Genomic DNA, 9,607 nt, shown 5'->3' on the forward strand with positions numbered 1-9,607 from the left:
TCCTTAAGTTGTTTAGTTAAAAGTTGGGTTCGAAAACGTCATTTTTGCCTAAATGTGTACTATAACGACCCAAAAGAAGAATACTTGGCGTTGAGGATGTAGATCATGAAGAAGAATATGATGAGCAGTTTAATGAGATTCCACCTTCCTCCTGGCATATCCCTCAAATAATTGACGATGTTGACATGAGTTATAAGCGCCGAGATCATGATGAAGGATTTTATGTTGAAAAAAAGAAATAGTGAGATAGGTACTATTTTGGCAACTATTTTTTTCACCAAGTTAATTTGTAGATTAGTTAAAAGTTGGGTTCGAAAACTTCATTTTTGCCTAAATATGTACTATAACGACCCAATTAGCCTTAAATGTGGAATAATAGATTAGTATAAGTCTTAGAAAGTTATAACTATGCATATGAGACATGTAATAAGTTTGAAAACATTCCTTAAGTTGTTTAGTTAAAAGTTGGGTTCGAAAACGTCATTTTTGCCTAAATGTGTACTATAACGACCCAATTAGGCTTAAATGTGGAATAATAGATTAGTACGAGTCTTAGAAAGTTATAACTATGCATATGAGACAAGTAATAAGTTTGAAAACATTCCTTAAGTTGTTTAGTTAAAAGTTGGGTTCGAAAACTTCATTTTTGCCTAAATATGTACTATAACAACCCAATTAGCCTTAAATGTGGAATAATAGATTAGTACGAGTCTTAGAAAGTTATAACTATGCATATGAGACATGTAATAAGTTTCAAAACATTCCTTAAGTTGTTTAGTTAAAAGTTGGGTTCGAAAACGTCATTTTTGCCTAAATATGTACTATAACGACCCAATTAGCCTTAAATGTGGAATAATAGATTAGTACGAGTCTTAGAAAGTAATTATAACTATGCATATGAGACATGTAATAAGTTTGAAAACATTCCTTAAGTTGTTTAGTTAAAAGTTGGGTTCGAAAACGTCATTTTTGTCTAAATATGTACTATAACGACCCAATTAGCCTTAAATGTGGAATAATAGATTAGTACGAGTTTTAGAAAGTTATAACTATGCATATGAGACATGTAATAAGTTTGAAAACATTCCTTTGGTTCTTTAGTTAAAAGTTGGGTTTGAAAACGTCATTTTTGCCTAAATATGTACTATAACGACCCAATTAGCCTTAAATGTGGAATAATAGATTAGTACGAGTCTTAGAAAGTTATAACTATGCATATGAGACATGTAATAAGTTTGAAAATATTCCTTTGGTTCTTTAGTTAAAAGTTGGGTTCGAAAATGTCATTTTTGCTTTCTAAGACTCTTTGATTTTGCTATTAAACGTAAACTTTTGCTCTCTCTAATTTTGCAGATAGGAGTTAGAGTGGTGATGCTTGGGTAGAAGAAAAAAGAGAGGAAACTATCCAAGATAGTCAAATTCGTCATACTGAAGGTAATTAGAGCTTGTTTTGGTGTACCGTAAGGGAAATGGGGTGCGAAAATCTGCACGGAACTGATCAGAACTGTGCACTGATCTGCACAGTTCTGATCTGAGCTGTGCAGATCAGTGCACAGAACTAACCAGAACTGTGCACTGATCTGCACAGCTCAAATCAGAACTGTGCAGATCAGTGCACAGAACTGGTCAGTTCTAATCAGTTTTGTGCATTGATCTGCACAGCTCAGATCAGTTCTGTGCAGATCAATGCACAGAACTGATCAGAACTGAACTGACTAGTTCTGTGCATTGATCTGCATAGCTCAGATCAGTTCTGTGCAGATCAGTGGACACAACTGTTAGGTTATGATACATATGACAATTCATAAATCATGCGGAAAAACCATAAACCCAGGAAAACATATTATTTACACATAATCATTTAGCATAGATTAGATGCATACTCTTTGTTGCGTGCCTTCCCTAGCTGCGCCCGAACCGAACAAGAACAAGTCTTTAGGACTCCAAGTGTCGTCCCTCCGTAGATAGTCCACAGCACGTCCGGATCCGCCTTAAGATTGACCAACTAGAATCGCCCTTAAGGTACTATTATTTTCGGCACTTTATAGGCAAATGTGTGACTGAATTTTTCTCTCAAAAACTCACTTTGAATACTTTGAAACTTGTGTTATAAATTGTGAGCCCTAGCCTTATATTTATAGCGGTATGGAAAGGGAATGGAAATCCTATTCAGATACAAATTAATTAAACCTAGAATCCTACAAGAACTCTAATTTAATTAATTTATCAAATAGAATTAGGAATTTAATCATTAACCGAACTCTGCATGTTTTAGGAAACGTGCACGAACACAAACACTTGCACACACACGCACGGCAGCCACGATGGGCCCCATGCGTGCGCGCGAGCAGCAGCCCACTCAGCGCCCGCGCGCGCTGCGCGCTGCGCGCAGCCTGCTGGGCCTGGCCTTGCGCTGGGCCTGGCGTGGCTGTTTGTGCGGCGCGCTTGGCTTGCTGGGCGATGGCCTGGCTTCGTGCTGGGCCTCGTCCGGCAGGCCTCGTCCGATGCTTATTCGTACGATGCGCTTCCGATTAAATTTTCCGATTCCGGAATTCATTTCCGATACGAACAATATTTAATATTTCCGATTCCGGAATTAATTTCCGTTTCGAACAAATATTTAATATTTCCGTTTCCGGAATTATTTTCCGATTCCGGTAATATTTCCGATTCTGACAATATTTCCGTTTCCGGCAATATTTCCGATTCTGGCAATATTTCCATTTCCGATAATATTTTCCGACACGTACCATGTTTCCGTTTCCGGCAACATCTACGACTTGGATAATTTTTATATTTCCGATACGATCCATATTTCCGTTTCCGGCAATATCATCGTTTCCGGAGTATTCATTCCTTGCCTGTGACGATCTTAGCTCCCACTGAAACCAAGATCCGTCGGTTCCGAATATTCATAGATGGAGTATTTAATGCTATTAAATACTTGATCCGTTTACGTACTATTTGTGTGACCCTACGGGTTCAGTCAAGAGTAAGCTGTGGATTAATATCATTAATTCCACTTGAACTAAAGCGGCCTCTAGCTAGGCATTCAGCTCACTTGATCTCACTGAATTATTAACTTGTTAATTAATACTGAACCGCATTTATTAGACTTAACATAGAATGCATACTTGGACCAAGGGCATTATTTCCTTCCGTCTCCCACTTGTCCTTAGGGACAAGTGTGCATTTCCTAATTCCTTTGTCGCTCGATGCTTGCTCTTGAACATAACGTAAGAGTTGTCATCCTTATTATGTCCAGAGGTGTTCCTCGGTTTCAGAGTTCAACTGATCAAATAAACAGATAATCATAGCCTATGATTCATCCGAGCACGGCCATGCATTTCACAGTTTCTAGCTCTCCGAGTGGCCTTGTACAACTTTTAAGCATCTCATCCCGATTTATGGGAGGACAATCCCAATCTTGCGATCTTGAGATTAGACTTCGTTTGATAGGTGATTACCTGAGCGTTGCCTTTATAGCCTCCTTTTACGGTGCGACGGTTGGTCAACGTCAAAGCAACCAGTTCTCAAACAAGTAATCTTCAAATCACTCAGGTATTGAGGATTTAGTGTCTAATAATTTAATGAAATTTACTTATGACAGACTTTCATCTCTTACAGTAAAGTTTCATAGGTCTCGTCCGATACTAGTCTTCCCAAAGTAAGTATCTATGCAAATGATTATGACATTGCCATGTCCACATAGTTCAAGAAACAGAACTACTAGTCATCTTGCATTCTAATCGTCTAACGTTTTCTATGCGTCCAATTTTATAGAAAACTCCGATTAGGGACCATTTTCAACCTTTGACATTCAAGTTCACTTGATAGACATTTCTTAGTCACATGACTGGTCCTGACAGTCTATCTTGAATATATCGTCAAATTGAAGGGACTCATCATTTAATAAACCACAAATTAAATGGAAAAATGAATTCTTTTCATTTATTGTGAATGATTAACCAATAATGTTTTACAAAGATTTAAACTCTAAAACTTTAAAACATTAAACAGAGACATCAAAGCCATTCTCCAATATGCTTGATTCCCATAGCTGCAGTGTGCGAGTTGTGCTTCGCCTGCGGCAGAGGTTTAGTTAATGGATCTGATATGTTGTCATCAGTTCCAATTTTGCTTATCTCGACTTCTTTTCTTTCAACGAACTCTCGTAGAAGGTGAAATCTACGAAGTACATGCTTGACTCTCTGGTGGTGTCTAGGCTCTTTTGCCTGTGCAATAGCTCCGTTATTATCACAATACAGGGCTATTGGTCCTTTAATGGAGGGGACTACACCAAGTTCTCCTATGAACTTCCTTAGCCATATAGCTTCCTTTGCTGCTTCATGTGCAGCAATGTACTCCGCTTCAGTTGTAGAATCCGCAATGGTGCTTTGCTTAGCACTTTTCCAGCTTACTGCTCCTCCGTTGAGGCAGAAGACAAACCCAGACTGTGATCTGAAATCATCTTTGTCGGTTTGGAAACTTGCGTCCGTATAGCCTTTAACAATTAATTCATCATCTCCACCATAGACCAGGAAGTCATCTTTGCGCCTTTTCAGGTACTTCAGAATATTCTGGGCAGCAGTCCAATGCGCCTCTCCTGGGTCTGACTGGTATCTGCTCGTAGCACTGAGTGCGTACGCAACATCCGGGCGTGTACATATCATAGCATACATTATTGAACCAATCAATGATGCATATGGAATCCCATTCATTCGTCTACGCTCATCAAGTGTTTTTGGGCACTGAGTCTTGCTTAGAGTCATTCCATGAGACATGGGTAGGTAGCCTCGCTTGGAGTCCGCCATCTTGAACCTATCAAGCACCTTATTGATATAAGTGCTTTGACTAAGTCCAATCATCTTTTTAGATCTATCTCTGTAAATCTTGATGCCCAATATGTACTGTGCTTCTCCTAGATCCTTCATCGAAAAACATTTCCCAAGCCAAATCTTGACAGAGTTCAACATAGGAATGTCATTTCCGATAAGCAATATGTCGTCGACATATAATACTAGGAAAGCAATTTTGCTCCCACTGACCTTCTTGTATACACAAGATTCGTCCGCGTTCTTGATGAAACCAAAGTCACTGACTGCTTCATCAAAACGTATATTCCAGCTCCTGGATGCCTGCTTCAATCCGTAGATTGACTTCTTTAGCTTGCATACCTTTTTAGCATTCTTTGGATCCTCAAAACCTTCAGGCTGTGTCATAAACACAGTTTCTGTTAAAACGCCGTTTAAGAAAGCAGTTTTGACATCCATCTGCCATATTTCGTAATCGTAATATGCAGCGATTGCTAACATTATTCGAATAGACTTTAGCATTGCAACTGGTGAAAAGGTTTCATCGTAATCCACACCGTGGACTTGCCTGTAACCTTTTGCAACCAATCTAGCTTTGAAAACTTCAAGTTTCCCATCCTTGTCCTTTTTCAGTTTGAAAACCCATTTGCTTCCAATGGCTTGGTAGCCATCTGGCAAATCGACCAAATCCCATACTTGGTTTTCAGACATGGAGTCTAATTCAGATTGCATGGCTTCTTGCCATTGCTTGGAGCTAGGGCTCGTCATAGCTTGCTTGTAAGTCGCAGGTTCATCACTTTCAAGTAATAGAACGTCATAGCTCTCGTTCGTCAAAATACCTAAGTACCTTTCCGGTTGAGATCTATATCTTTGCGATCTACGCGGGGTAACATTTCTAGATTGACCATGATTCTCACCAGATTCTTCTAAAGATCTCTGAGTTTCATCCTGAATGTCATCTTGAGCATTCTCTAGAGTTTGTTGTTCGACTCGAATTTCTTCGAGGTCTACTTTTCTCCCACTTGTCATTTTGGAAATGTGATCCTTCTCCAAAAAGACACCATCTCGAGCAACAAACACTTTGTTCTCAGATGTATTGTAGAAGTAATACCCCTTTGTTTCCTTTGGATAGCCCACAAGGATACATTTGTCAGATTTTGGATGAAGTTTGTCTGAAATTAATCGTTTGACGTATACTTCACATCCCCAAATCTTAAGAAAAGACACATTTGGAGGCTTTCCAAACCATAATTCGTATGGAGTCTTTTCGACAGCTTTAGACGGAGCTCTATTTATAGTGAGTGCAGCTGTATTTAGTGCATGTCCCCAAAATTCTAATAGAAGTTCGGCCTGACCCATCATTGACCTGACCATGTCTAGCAAGGTTCTGTTCCTCCGTTCTGACACACCGTTCCATTGTGGTGTTCCAGGAGGAGTCAATTCTGATAGAATTCCACATTCTTTCAGATGGTCATCAAATTCATAGCTCAGATATTCACCGCCTCTATCAGACCGCAGTGCCTTAATCTTCTTGCCTAATTGATTCTCTACTTCACTCTGAAATTCCTTGAATTTGTCAAAGGATTCAGACTTATGCTTCATTAGGTAGACATAACCATACCTACTGAAGTCATCAGTGAAAGTGATAAAGTAGCTGAAACCACCTCTAGCATTTGTACTCATTGGTCCACATACATCTGTATGGATTAAACCCAATAGTTCATTTGCTCTTTCTCCAACTTTAGAGAAAGGTTGCTTTGTCATTTTGCCAAGTAAACATGATTCGCATTTACCATAATCCTCTAAGTCAAATGGTTCTAGAATTCCTTCTCTTTGAAGTCTTTCTAAGCGTTTCAAGTTTATATGGCCTAATCGACAATGCCACAGATAGGTGAGATCTGAATCATCCTTTTTGGCCTTTTTGGTATTTATGTTATATACTTGTTTGTCGTGATCTAATAAATAAAGTCCATTGACTAATCTAGCAGATCCATAAAACATCTCTTTAAAATAAAACGAACAACTATTGTCTTTTATTATAAAGGAAAATCCCTTAGCATCTAAGCAAGAAACTGAAATGATGTTTTTAGTAAGACTTGGAACATGGAAACATTCTTCCAGTTCCAAAACTAGCCCGGAGGGCAACGACAAATAGTAAGTTCCTACAGCTAATGCAGCAATCCGTGCTCCATTTCCCACTCGTAGGTCGACTTCACCCTTGCTTAACTTTCTACTTCTTCTTAGTCCCTGTGGATTGGAACATAAGTGTGAGCCACAACCTGTATCTAATACCCAAGAAGTTGAATTAGCAAGTATACAGTCTATAACGAAAATACCTGAAGATGGAACGACTGTTCCGTTCTTCTGATCTTCCTTTAGCTTCAAGCAATCTCTCTTCCAATGCCCCTTCTTCTTGCAGTAGAAGCATTCGGATTCAGAAGTGGGTTGACTGACCTTTCTCTTTGCAGATTTGGCGCCAGTTTGCTTAGTTGGGCTGGCTTTGTTGCCACCTTTCTTAGCATTCCTCTTCTTTCCAGATTTCTTGAACTTGCCCCCACGCACCATAAGCACATCCTGCTTATCACTTTTGAGCGTCTTTTCAGCGGTCTTCAGCATACCGTGAAGCTCAGTGAGCGTTTTGTCCAGACTATTCATACTGTAGTTCAGTTTGAACTGATCATACCCGCTATGAAGAGAATGGAGGATGGTGTCTATAGCCATTTCCTGAGAAAATTGCTGATCCAGCCGACTCATATTCTCAATGAGTCCAATCATTTTGAGAACATGTGGACTTACGGGCTCGCCTTTCTTAAGCTTGGTCTCAAGAATTTGCCTATGAGTCTCGAATCTTTCGACTCGAGCCAGATCTTGGAACATGTTCTTCAACTCACTGATGATTGTGAAAGCATCTGAGTTGATGAACGTTTTCTGCAGATCCGCACTCATGGTGGCGAGCATTAGACATTTCACATCCTTGTTGGCATCAATCCAACGATTGAGGGCTGCCTGAGTGACCCCGTCGCCTGCAGCTTCGGGCATCGCCTCATCTAGGACATACTCCTTTTCTTCCTGCATAAGAACTATTTGCAAGTTCCTTTGCCAGTCAAGGAAGTTTTTCCCGTTCAACTTCTCCTTTTCGAGAATTGATCGAATGTTGAATGAATTGTTGTTTGCCATATTAAAAACTACAATTGAAAAGAATAAACAAATAAATAACCATTCACAGTTTCTCTTAATAAACTTAAATTCTAGCATACAAGCATAATTCAATGTTTATTAAGCATTTTATTCAAATTATGTGTTCCGGCAGGTGTGAATAAAATGATTCCAAGATCCTAAAATCATTGAAGAACTAAGCACAGTTTGTCGACTTAATCCTAGAACATCTTAGGTAAGCAAAAGCCTTTTGCTAATAGTCTAGAAACTATTCTTGGTTGATAGGTACGTCTAAGAACTTATTAGGTAAACCTATCGAATTTGCCACGACATAAAAGGACTCCTTACTTATATCGTTGAGTTTCACCAAAACTAACATGTACTCACAATTATTTGTGTACCTTGCCCCTTTAGGACCAATAAGTTGAAGGAAATAATGCCCTTGGTCCAAGTATGCATTCTATGTTAAGTCTAATAAATGCGGTTCAGTATTAATTAACAAGTTAATAATTCAGTGAGATCAAGTGAGCTGAATGCCTAGCTAGAGGCCGCTTTAGTTCAAGTGGAATTAATGATATTAATCCACAGCTTACTCTTGACTGAACCCGTAGGGTCACACAAATAGTACGTAAACGGATCAAGTATTTAATAGCATTAAATACTCCATCTATGAATATTCGGAACCGACGGATCTTGGTTTCAGTGGGAGCTAAGATCGTCACAGGCAAGGAATGAATACTCCGGAAACGATGATATTGCCGGAAACGGAAATATGGATCGTATCGGAAATATAAATATTATCCAAGTCGTAGATGTTGCCGGAAACGGAAACATGGTACGTGTCGGAAAATATTATCGGAAATGGAAATATTGCCAGAATCGGAAATATTGCCGGAAACGGAAATATTGTCAGAATCGGAAATATTACCGGAATCGGAAAATAATTCCGGAAACGGAAATATTAAATATTTGTTCGAAACGGAAATTAATTCCGGAATCGGAAATATTAAATATTGTTTGTATCGGAAATGAATTCCGGAATCGGAAAATTTAATCGGAAGCGCATCGTACGAATAAGCATCGGACGAGGCTTGCCGGACGAGGCCCAGCACGAAGCCAGGCCATCGCCCAGCAAGCCAAGCGCGCCGCACAAACAGCCACGCCAGGCCTAGCGCAAGGCCAGGCCCAGCAGGCTGCGCGCAGCGCGCAGCGCGCACAGCACGCGCAGCGCACAGCGCGCACAGCGCGCACAGCACGCGCAGCGCGCAGCGCGCGCGGGCGCTGAGTGGGCTGCTGCTCGCGCGCACGCATGGGGCCCATCGTGGCTGCCGTGCGTGTGTGTGCAAGTGTTTGTGTTCATGCACGTTTCCTAAAACATGCAGAGTTCGGTTAATGATTAAATTCCTAATTCTATTTGATAAATTAATTAAATTAGAGTTCTTGTAGGATTCTAGGTTTAATTAATTTGTATCTGAATAGGATTTCGATTCCCTTTCCATACCGCTATAAATATGAGGCTAGGGCTCACAATTTATAACATAAGTTTCAAAGTATTCAAAGTGAGTTTTTGAGAGAAAAATTCAGTCACACATTTGCCTATAAAGTGCCGAAAATAATAGTACCTTAAGGGCGATTCT

Source organism: Spinacia oleracea, chromosome 4 (assembly GCF_020520425.1).
Source record: "Spinacia oleracea cultivar Varoflay chromosome 4, BTI_SOV_V1, whole genome shotgun sequence".
NCBI lineage: Eukaryota > Viridiplantae > Streptophyta > Magnoliopsida > Caryophyllales > Amaranthaceae > Spinacia > Spinacia oleracea.